Source organism: Protopterus annectens, chromosome 12.part0, assembly GCF_019279795.1.
Source record: "Protopterus annectens isolate FY-2018-M chromosome 12.part0, PAN1.0, whole genome shotgun sequence".
Taxonomy (NCBI): domain Eukaryota; kingdom Metazoa; phylum Chordata; order Ceratodontiformes; family Protopteridae; genus Protopterus; species Protopterus annectens.
Genome location: NC_056746.1, coordinates 1,271,362,003 through 1,271,374,747, shown reverse-complemented (window position 1 = coordinate 1,271,374,747; position 12,745 = coordinate 1,271,362,003).

The window sequence follows — 12,745 nt, the reverse complement described above, 5'->3', positions numbered from 1 at the left end:
CCCCTGTTGAACAAGATAATACCCCTGACAACTTTGGAATTCAGAATACAAGTATTCAGCAATTTGAGGATTCAGAGCATATAAAATAAAATAATTTAAAAAAAAAACGAGAAGCAAAGAAGAAGCTCACAGCAAATAGCAGGGAGGAAAAAGAAACGGATTAATGTTTAGAATGCAAAGAGAATAAATACTAAAAATGACACTGCTTTGTTATGTAACACACAGAATACAAAGAATGAAAGCATTTTTCCAACAGAAAACTTTCAGTCTACAGAAAAAGACATAACGTTTCCAAAGGCGAATGTAGAAATAAGTAGCAAGGGGTAGGTGAAAAGTAAGAAACCAAAACTGAATGTAGGATTGAAGAACATTAGATGAAAAAAATAGGAGAAAGAGAGAAGGTGACAACATGGCTCAGTCTGTGCAAGTACAAAGTCAGCTGGTGAGAACTGAATGCTTGCAAATGTAATAATCAATGAAAACAGCGGGATTGATAAGACTGATGGCGGTAAAGATTATTCATGTTTAACAATTTATAGAGCAGGTATTATTGAATTACAAGTAGAAGCAGAAATGAATTACACTGACACTGGAGGCTAGACTCACATACAGGCACAAAAAGCAGCAAACAGGTTGTCAGCAACTCATATAAACATCACGCACTGTACCCGCAAAGTACTACACACATACGGCGGTGGTCACATATAACTTACCCAAGCCTCAAAAGCCTCTCAAGTGCAGTCCTCATCCGAACGTAGACAATTTTCATCACAACACATAAAGTGATATCTCATTGTGCCTCAACTACAAAGCACATAAGGCGAAACACTACACAATCCAATATTCTGGTCATAGGAGACTCCATTGTGAGACCCACTGATGCCCCTCTTACCAGGCTTGATAAGGGGAAGATTACAGTTAGTTGCCTGTCAAGGGCCAGGATTTGCTAGAACATGCAAGCACTAAAATTACTTACCCATAAGTACCAGCATGACACAGTCATAGTCCATGTGAGTGTGAATGATCTGAGACATGATTGAGCTCACAGAATATGTGTCACAGGCAGGTATGAGCCTAGAACTGAGCAGAGTTCTACTCTCTCCAAGGATGATGCCACAATACCAGATGAAAATGATTGACCCTTACAATTGGTTTAGCTACCTGTGTCATTCCAAAGTGGTCCAATACCTGTCAGCCTGGGAAGACATGGTTGACAAGCCCATTGCTTTGCCATGGGTGGTCTTCAACTGTCACTTCTAGGTTTTGGAATATTGGCCAAAATGTTATCCACCCCTATAGTGCCTCTGTTAGGCATTTCCAAACAGACAAAGCAAAAGCTACTGAATAGAAGTGAAAGGTGTTAACGCTCAATACTAGGAGTCAGTCTTAACAAGAAAATGCCCCCCCCCCCCGGACGTTCTCCTCACCCTGAAGAATGTTGATGTCTGTTCAGTTACTGAAACATGGTTCAAAGCCATGGAAAGCACTTTGGCAGTGCATGGCTATAATGGCTTTCATACAATCCAGCCACCCACTGAACAGGAAAAAGCAAAAGGCAGAGGTATCTCTATCTGCATAAAAGATAAGCACACCTCAAGGCTGGTCAAACAATACAACATGCTTGAATTACTCCATGTTCAACTAACCATGGGAAAAATCCATTACCATATTCTTGCTATCTACAGGTCCCCCACCATGAACCAGGAAACCCATACATCATACCTAAAGTTACTGGAATCACTCACCATCCAACCCAATACCGTTCTTATGGGTGATTTTAGCTACCCCTCCATTAATTGTAAGACATACATGACCACTAACATGCAGGTTCAAAGATTTCTTGACTTTGTAAATTCAAATGTCCTGGAGCAGTTAGACTGCACTCCCAGTAGAAGAACAAATATCCTAGATCTCTGGTACTCAGAATTGTGTAACAGTGCTGCTCCCCTTCCAGTGTGAATTCCTTGCAGGTAAGATCAAATCACAAAGATGACTCTCTTGAAATAAAGGTAAAACTAGTCCCCCACCTAACCCCCAAAACTTTAAGAACTTTTGTAAGGAAAATCACCCCTATTAAGGCATGCCATACCTAGTTTCCAAGCTTACCCAAATCCAGAAAACACAAAAACTTTGTATAAGCATACACAAAAGCACTATATGACCATATAAGCAACTGCATAGAAACATCAGTATCAGACTGAAATAAACCCAGGTCAAACCACAAAAAAACAATCTACCCTGGTGGACCCCTGATAGTAATAGGTTGTACAATAAAATAATGAAAATCTAGTCAATAAGTAAGAGGGAACATGCACAAGAGAGAAAAAAAAGTCCCTCATTATGGAACTAGTCAAGTCTTGAAAGTGGACTTTGAGATAAGAATAGCCTCCAAAGCTAAGGATAACCATAAGGCATCTTTCAGTTATGTCAGCAATCTTAAGGCAAACTCCCAACAATGTGTGGCTTTAGTTGTAGATGGCATCACCTATACTCAGCTGGAAGATAGAGCTAATCTGCTGGCCAACAAATTCAGCTCAAATTTCACCTCTCCATCATGCCCAGGTCTCCCCCAAGAAATATCCTCCACCACTCCTCTGCCAATTATCACCTAAGAAGGGTTACCATTGAGCTGTCTAAAGCAAAAAACAGCATCAATGGGGCCTGATGATCTACCAGGTGGCCTCTTAAACAAGTTAAATCAAGACTATTCAGACCCATTAGGATCTCTGTTTAACCACAGCCTCTGGACTGGTTTTGTCCCGATAGAGTGGAGGACAGCAGCCATTATCCCTGTATAAGGGGCGACCATCTACTGACCTGGGAAATCACAGACCCATAAGTTTGACTAGTCTTATATGTTAGGCCATGAAAAGAATAATCATATATGTGATAAATAATAGGTCTATATTAGATCATCGACACAGCAGAATTTCTAAAGATCTAATATCGAATCCAATATCACGAATGCTGAAACAGCGAAGCTGCACAAAACCAAATTCTTTCCTAGGGAAAGAATTCAGTTGGCCGTTGTTGTGGCTTCGCAGTTTTCAGTGATGTGGTGGAAAGTTATGGGTTGGGTTAAGGTAAGTGTGTGATTGTGCGGACATTCGGGTTAGGGCGCGGGTTAGGGCGCGGGTCAGGTAAGTGGGTGATTGTGACATAATTTGAGGTTAAGGGCGGGTTAAGTGAGTTAAGGTTAGAGCACTGGTGAGTGTGCGATAGTGAGAATTTGGGGTTAGAGGCAGGTTAAGTGAGTTAGGGTTAGGGGGTGGGTGAGGTGAGTGTGCGATAGTGAGAATTTGGGGTTGGGGTGGGTTAAGTGAGCTAAGATTAGGGCACGGGTGAGTTGAGTGTGCGATAGTGGTGGACCTTACGGTTAGGGTCTGGGTTAAGGTAAGTTGATAGGTAGTCGTGTATGTGCAGTGTAGTGTAGGGTTAGATGTAACTTTTAAATGTATGTGTGTGGATTGCTGCTTTTTAGTGTGCTTGTGGTGTGTGTGTGTGTTTCTCGGAACAGCAATTTTTTTTCCCTGGGAAAAAAAATTGCTGTTTTGAGGTTTCGATATTGTTAGGGTTCAGGTTTTGCAGTTCAACATTACGGCATTTGATAATGAGCCATTTCGATGATCTGATATAGACCCATAAATAATTACACAGGAAACCTCCAAACACTGAACCTGACCCAATCTGGCTTTGTCAAGGGCAGGTCATGTCTACTGAATCTGGTGGATTTCTCTGAGAAAGTCACTAAGACCATGGCTGATTGTAAAACAGTACATACTGCCTGCCTCAGCCTGTCCAAGGCATTTGACATAATTCCCCACTCAGGTATTATAAATAAACTCACAAAACTGAGCATAAATCCCTACATCACTAGATGGATAGCAAATTGGCTAATGGACAAGATGCATGTAGTTAAAACGAGTGAATCCAGATCCAGCAAGAAGTCATTTACTACTGGTGTGCCACAGGGCTCAGTGCCGGGACCATTTCTGTTTGGAATATACTTCTCTGAAGTCAAGGCTAGTGTGGAAGGCCTCTGAATGACAAAGTTTGCTGACAACTGCAACCTGGGGGGTGATCACTGAATCCCCCAGTGAAGTAGATATCCTTCAGGAGGGCCTAGATCAGACAAATGATTGGTGCCAGAACTGTGGCCTGAAACTAAATACAAAAAAATGCATCATCTTACCGTTTGGGAAGTCAAATAACCCCACAAATGATATCAATAGCACAACCCTAAGACTAGACGCAGTGATGAGAGATCCAAGTACACAGTAAGATGACTACCATGTGTCCACAGTGGAGAGGAAGTCCTTTAATGTGAAACAACTTATAAGTAATGGGATGACATCCAGATACAAGGAAATTATAGCCCCACTGTCTTTAGCCCTCATTAGAACAATAATAGAGTACAATGTATCATTTGACATGTACTTGATGAGGCACTTACAGCAGCTGGAGTGATTTCAGATGTCCCACACAAAGAAAATACAGGGTGTAAACAGCATGGACTATGCTGATAGACTAAAAGTGCTATCCCTTTACTCGGTTTCCTAAAAGTGCTATCCCTTTACTCGGTTTCCTACCAACTATTAAGGGGTGACCTATGCCTGACCTATAAGGCACTCACAAATCCAGCTGTGATGAAGCTGCTGCACATCTGGAAGTCATACAGCATGAGGGTCACCGAATCTTGGTATCTAAACATAGCCAATGACTCTAACAAAACATGCTGGAGAAACAGATGTGCTTCAGAGATTGCCCCCTCTTTGAAATTGGCTTCCTATTCACATTAAACAGAACTCTTCCCTGGCCCTCTTCAACTGTAATTTGGATCAATGGATGGAGAATCACAAACTCACAACTGGGGTAGTGCCTATGTCCCTTATGGGCAGGGACAATCTGTAAGATACTTAATGCACACGCACAAATCCATGTCAACGTCTTGCCTCTTGGGGCCATATATTGGGTAAAATCAGGTTATATTTACTAGGCTTGTAATATCCCTTAAGCCATTAGCCTAATAATTCTATGAAGCTATGAACCTATGAAGAAGATTCTTCAGATCTGGTCAGAAAAGATATTCTTGTAGTTGGATATTCAATTTTTAGAGTAACTGATACTTATATTTGCAGGGATGATAATGAACATCAAATAATGTTATGCCTGTCAGGAGCAAAAACAGAGGATGTGAGACAAGCTTTAGAATGTTGTAGTGTAAGGAAGTATAGATCTGGTTTTATTCATGTCGCTACAAATGATCTCACCCTCAGGGACTCTGTTAGTAGGGAACTTACAGCCCTCTTAGATAATATAGCTTGTACAGGTGTTAGGATGTATTTTTCAAAATCACACATAGAACTGACAGTGTGAATGAAAATATTATATGGGTAAATACCTACATGAAAAAAATGGAAATGTGTAGAGCATCCGAGTCTAATTTTAGGCACACATGTTTAGACAAGATGGCGTGAACTTGTCAAGAACAGTGAAGAGCATTTTTGTAGCAGGAATTTTGCAATATTTGACAAATACAAGGCAGGATTTTTGCATGGTGAAAATTTAACAGTTCACAGATAGCAACATCTGATGCATCTCTGAGGGTTGTTAATGCTAGAAGCATGAATAGTAATGTTTCATTATTGAAAAATTGGCTACTTTCCCACAAGATTATCAATGTCATTGTTTGTGAAACATGGTTAAAGAACAATGACGGAAACCAGTTCTGTCAGGGTATAACTGTTTTTACTGTAATAGACATTCTAACAAAAAAATCAGCTAGAAGTGTTAAGATAGGGATTAAAGACTGCTATGAGGCCTGAGACTATTACATGTTCATTAATAACACCAATACTGTAGATTGTGTAACTATGTGTACTGATGATCTAGAGAAAGTCATATATTTCATGCTGAAATACAGGAGGGGATAATAATAGTGGCTGGGAACTTAAATTTACCAGAAACAGACTAGAATAATAAAGATTCAACAACGTTAATAAGAAAATTATTTACTACGTAAATTCAGGAACACTTTCTTCAGATTGTTAAAAAGCAGCAACAGGGAACAGAACATACTAGACATTGTTTATGTTCCTGAAGAAATTACTGTTACTTCATGCCAACTTTTATCACCATTGGTGTGCAGGGATCAAGTGGTTATAAAGTTTATTCTTTTGTTACGTAATTCTGCTAAACTGAAATCTAAACCAATGCACAGAATATTAATAACAGACTATATGGAAGCAAAACCGTCACTATGTAAAGCTAATTGGAGTAATGTTTCCAGTGGGAAAACTGCAGAAGGAATGTGAAACGATTTGACAGAAAACTTCTTTGAATGCAACAATAAAATTTAAAAAAAAAATGTTACCATCAGGGTCTACATACACAGTTTTAGGAGGATATATTTCCATAAGAGCAAGATACTTAATTGAGATGATGGACAAAAAAATATAAGAAATGGAAAAGAAGTCAAACTATGATTTTGAAAACTGAAATAAACAAGCTGGATAGACAAATTAAATGTAGCATGAGATAAGCTGAAGAAAAAAATGACAAAAATTTAGATAAAAATATCGAGCATGATAGGAAACCAGTTTAGAGATATATAAGATGTGGTCGGAATAAAGAGATACAAACTGATGAACTGTGTGTAGATTCAAAAATGTATTCTCAGACACAATAGATTATAGATATATTTATAAAGTCTTATGCAGAGCAGTTTGGCTCCACAAAGGGAGTGATAAATTGTCCTAGTAACATCTAGGTAACCTCAGATACTGAAATCAAATTAGATTATATTGAAACAAACTACACAAACTGGATCCAAGTAAAATACAGCAAGGAGACAGAATTAGTAATAATGAACTGAGAACACTTTGGCATGAACTTACAGTGCTATTATATTTGTTATTTACTAGGTCATATGTGGGGAGATATCTCAAGACTGGAGACGTGCTTATTAAACCTGTCTTTAATGGAAAGGGGTGTAGGACCAACCCAGAGTGATACAGACCAAAAAGTTAACTTTCATTTTGCAGAAAATTAATGAAGAAGATTTTATTGCATAAGTTATTGTCAGAATTGGAAAGGTTGGGACTTGAAACCATGAATCAGTATGCATATGTTGAAAATTAGTCTATTACCATCTGTAACATGATGTTCTATAACAATATAATAACAGCTATAAATGAAAAATTATGCTGTGATGTAATTTATATAGATTCATCTTTAGCATTTGATAGGATCATACATAAAATACTGATCAATAAATTAGAACAACTAAGTATTGATGCATTCTTGAAAAAATGGATAGCAGCATGGCTTACAAATAGGACATGGCAAGTGTTAATCAGCAGTTAGACAGGTAAAATTCTAGGTTGGGTCAGAGTGTCCCACAGGGCTCTATCCTAGGCCTGTACTTGCTTGAACTGTATCTTTCAGATCTGTCTTTCTTCTGAGGTGTTCTGTAGTCTGTATGCAGATGACTTGAAAATGGATAAACTGATTACGTGTTACGGATAGGGCATGCCTGCAAAATAACTTGGCTAAGTTGACCATTTGGGCACAGGAGAATAATATGCTGAAAAGCAGCAAAAACTAACCATGTGAAATTTGGGAGACATAAATTGAAAGATAAATATTTAATGAGCACAGAGTGGTTAAAACTGTAGATTCATTTAAGGACCTACTTATATGGGAGATCAAACTTTGAGTTGTTCTAATCATATCAGCCAATTGGTTAATGATAGTTATAGAACTATAGGTTGCATAAAAATATTTATAAAGTCTAGGAAATCAGAAATGATGAAGTCATTGTTTATTAGTTACATTAGACCCAAACTTGAGTTTGAAATAACAATATGGAAACCTTATAAGAAAACAAGCATGAGTAAACTGGAAACAGTACAGCAAAAATATACCATGGGCATCCATGGATGTCAAAATTTAAGTTATTATGAAAGACTAAAATAGCTGAACTTGTATAGTGTCTCTTATAGATGTTTAAGAGGAGATCCTATTCAGCTTTATAGTGCATTTAGATACAACTACCTCTGTGAATCTTTGGGGTTATCAAAAAGTAGTAGAGAGTCATCAGATAACCTATGTAGAAGATTCTATAGGAATGAGAAGTGTACTAACTGGTTCTTTGAGAGAGTAGCTGATGCATGAAATAAATTACAAATTACATTAAAGTAAGTACTAGTTTAGATATTTTTAAGAACAGCCTGGACACTTATTATGGGAACAACTGTTTTGATATATTGGCAACATAGAAGGGCACTAATGCCTGTGCAGGAAAAGCTGTATGTATGTGTGTATCTGTATATGTATAGATACCAGAAACAAAGCAAAATGTCCTGCTCCTCTGAAGCTTTGTTATCCATTTCATAAAGTTGGGTATTTAGTTTGTCCTGAGAAACTTCCCTTACATTACAGTTCAGGGCTGGAAAGTATAAAGCCTATCACGTCCTTCACTGGCTACCAGCTGCTGTCTGTTTATAAATTATACAGACAAAAAATGATGCCCATTCCCACGGCATTCAGCCCACCTACCTCTAAATCCTGACAGGCTCCGGAGTCGGGTCCTTAATAACAGGTTTGCTGGGTAGTGCCCAATTCATTACTTCCTCCCCTCATATACACATGCCTATATATCTGAAATAAAAGAAATTGTCATGCTCAGTGAACTGCAAGCATGATTTAAACCATCCTGCTCAATTAGCTGTAAGTAGGATTTAGTTACTTACTTAAAACATGTTAAACTTCCCCTTTCAATCTCTGTGCATCCCATCATAAGCCTCAGATTTATAGGACATGAGACTGCATCTGCCCAAGTTAAGACCATAAGCTCATTTCCATCTAGACACTGATGTGTACTAATTAATCAATAACGAACAACATGGTGTGGTATATTGAAGATTTACCCATGGTTGGCATGGTTTAGCCACAATGGCGAAGCCCGAGTGATTAAATAAAGCCAACCATGGATAAATCTTCAATATACCACAACCACGGAGTCGGTTATTGCTATTATACAATGACATTATTTAAGAAAAAAAATACTTATTTTTCTTAAATAATGTCTTTGTATAATGACAGATTACTGTTCTTCCGCCGGTGGTGGTATACTGCTTCCTTGTGTTGATGTACTGCACATGTGTATGGGACTTGTGTTCCCACACATACCCAGTACATCAATCCTTTGAAATGGAAGTGACAGAGAAAAGAAAGTCTCCATTGCTCCATATTTTTTTTATTCAAAAAAAAAAAAAAGTTTTGGACACTTTATACAAACGGAAAAAAAGTTCAGGTGATCGGACCTTTTTCAGTTGATATATTGTGGGATTTACAATGGGCATGCTGGCCAATTAGCGTGCACATTTTAGAATATTAATAGGGGGGTCTTTGTATAATTTGTGATTAACAATAAGCCACAAAGGCATTTTTTATTGTTCCTGAAATAAAGGAAGCTATTTCCTGTCATCTCCACTATTGACACTTGCTGCACACAGCAAATCGAGCACACCACACCCCCCTCCAGTCATCTCACTCACACATACATGGCCATTCTAACAACTGATGACTTCCTAACCATATCTTGGTAATGGATCAACATTTACAACAGACCAGTATATAGTCTACATCATCAAATACAACAAGCTTACTTCTTTATTTCATAAAGAGGCTATATTAAATAACTGCCAAATCACTTTCTGAGAAGAAATTAAATACTGACATTTTTACAACTGAGGATATGAAACAATCAGATAAATGCTTTTAACATTAAAACCATCTCAGTTTCTGGTGCTATGGACCAGTGTTAATGTGGTGAATGATCTCTTGATTTATACTAGACATCCATAATTAACTAAATTCTCACTCTTTTTATAAACTGCAACTGTTTTATTACAGTGTCTTCCCAAAACAAGATATCAGACATCATCCATGAAATATCCATTCACAATAGTTATAAAATAATACTAATGTACATGACACGGGGCTTAAATAAAGAGGATTCAGATTTCCGCAACTGTATAGATAGCTAAGTTACAAACTTGCAGTGCATCTTACTATACTTACCTACCTCTGGCAGTATTTTGTTAAATGCATAATGTCATATCTTTTCATCTCCCAGCTTAACCACTCCCTTTCAGATTCGTATGGTTATATCTGGACAGCGGAAGAATTTTACTCCTTGACTAATAAAAGCATCCTTTCACAGAAAGCTGTACAATGATACTGTGATACTTTTAGATATGGGGCACTGCAATAACTATTCTGAAAATTCCTCCCTAATGTCTGCAGTCTGGATATTTTATCTCACCTTTTCTGATGCGTATTTGTCACTTAATATTAGAAAATATACTGTTTCCTCCCACTTGCCTTCTGTCTGCCTCCTCAGGGAGCTAGAAAGTCTTCTGCCAGTTTATGCCTCTTGCCTTTTTTCTCCTTTGTGCAGTCTATTTAAAAGGGTTTATAATTCCCCTGACTTTTGCCTCTTTTCTTTCTATAGTTTTACACCCCCCAACATTGCCACTGATATCTGGCCCGATTATAGACGATCATCTGCCAAAGAAGGGATTCACTTCCTTATGGCATAGGATGCTGGAGTATGGGCCTTTAGACAGATGCGGGAAACCAATGGGTGAAATCAAAGTAGATGAAAATAGCATCTGAGATATTCTGTCCATCTGGCCTTTACCTAAGGGTATGTGAGGTGCCAGAATTCGATTTCCTTAAAGTGAGAAAAAAAAAGTGAATTAAGTGCACTTCATTCACAGGTCATTGTTAATAATCTTACTAATTCCACAACGTCAATCTGAACGTTCGATAAGGGTGATCAATGTGCGCCTAACAAGAAAGGATAGGAAAGTAGGAATACTGGAGTCAAGAAAGGATAGGAAAGTAGGAATACTGGAGTCAAGAAAGGATAGGAAAGTAGGAATACTGGAGAATGAGACTACCATGCCAGGTCATCATTATAAGCTATCCTTCCCTGACACTACCATGCCAGGTCATCATTACAAGCTGTCCTTCCCTGAGACTACCATGCCAGGTCATCATTACAAGCTGTCCTTCCCTGAGACTACCATGCCAGGTCATCATTACAAGCTGTCCTTCCCTGAGACTACCATGCCAGGTCATCATTACAAGCTGTCCTTCCCTGAGACTACCATGCCAGGTCATCATTACAAGCTGTCCTTCCCTGAGACTACCATGCCAGTTCATCATTATAAGCTGTCCTTCCCTGAGACTACCATGCCAGGTCATCATTACAAGCTGTTCTTCCCTGAGGCTACCATGCCAGGTCATTATTACAAGCTGTACTTCCCTGACACTACCATGCCAGGTCATCATTACAAGCTGTCCTTCCCTGAGACTACCATGCCAGGTCATCATTACAAGCTGTCCTTCCCTGAGGCTACCATGCCAGGTCATCATTATAAGCTGTCCTTCCCTGACACTACCATGCCAGGTCATTATTACAAGCTGTCCTTCCCTGAGACTACCATGCCAGGTCATCATTATAAGCTGTCCTTCCCTGAGACTACCATGCCAGGTCATCATTACATCTGTCCTTCCCTGACACTACCATGCCAGGTCATCATTACAAGCTGTCCTTCCCTGAGACTACCATGCCAGGTCATCATTACAAGCTGTCCTTCCCTGAGACTACCATGCCAGTTCATCATTATAAGCTGTCCTTCCCTGAGACTACCATGCCAGGTCATCATTACAAGCTGTCCTTCCCTGAGACTACCATGCCAGTTCATCATTACAAGCTGTCCTTCCCTGAGACTATCATGCCAGGTCATCATTATAAGCTGTCCTTCCCTGACACTACCATGCCAGGTCATCATTACAAGCTGTCCTTCCCTGAGACTACCATGCCAGGTCATCATTACAAGCTGTCCTTCCCTGAGACTACCATGCCAGTTCATCATTACAAGCTGTCCTTCCCTGAGACTACCATGCCAGGTCATCTTTACAAGCTGTCCTTCCCTGAGATTACCATGCCAGTTCATCATTACAAGCTGTCCTTCCCTAGGCTATACCAAATATCTTGTGGTATTTTCAAGTTTCCAACCAAATGCCTAAGTTTGCACCTGCGATTTCTAAGCTGCCAGCATTTGATATCCAGACTCACATCCCCTAAAATTCCTTAGTGGAAAATTACGCCAAATTTGTGTAATAATGCACAAAATTACAGACTATAGACTCAGGAGATGTATTGCTAACCTTGTAACATGTCACTGTTAGACAGAAGCACAGTATACTAACCTCGAAAAAGGGCATAGCAAAATTAATTTAAAATGGGTGGCGAAAGCCAAACACACTCTGGCTAAGCTTATAAATGCCCTAAGGCAGATAGCCTAGTATGAACCAATGAACCTATATAATTTACATCACTAAGGATATTCAGCACCAGAAAACCTTCATACCATCTGCTTAGCCATAGTTCAGAGCAGACATCATTCTTTGCATATGCCTACTCAAATCTTGAGTTACTCCAAGCAATTTGCCAACTCAAACCAGCCTACAGATGCAAGGTGAACTTTAGAGGAGCATCCCAAAGGTGTTCAGATTGGTGCTGGTCCAATTGCTATCCATCACACTACTTGCACAAATGCCACCTGGTCATTTTTTGCTCTATCAGATCATGTTTCTTTAGCATGGGATCTGGTCCCGTAAAACACCTAGCAGTTTCTGTGTCTTCTTCAGAGAGATCTGCTAGTAG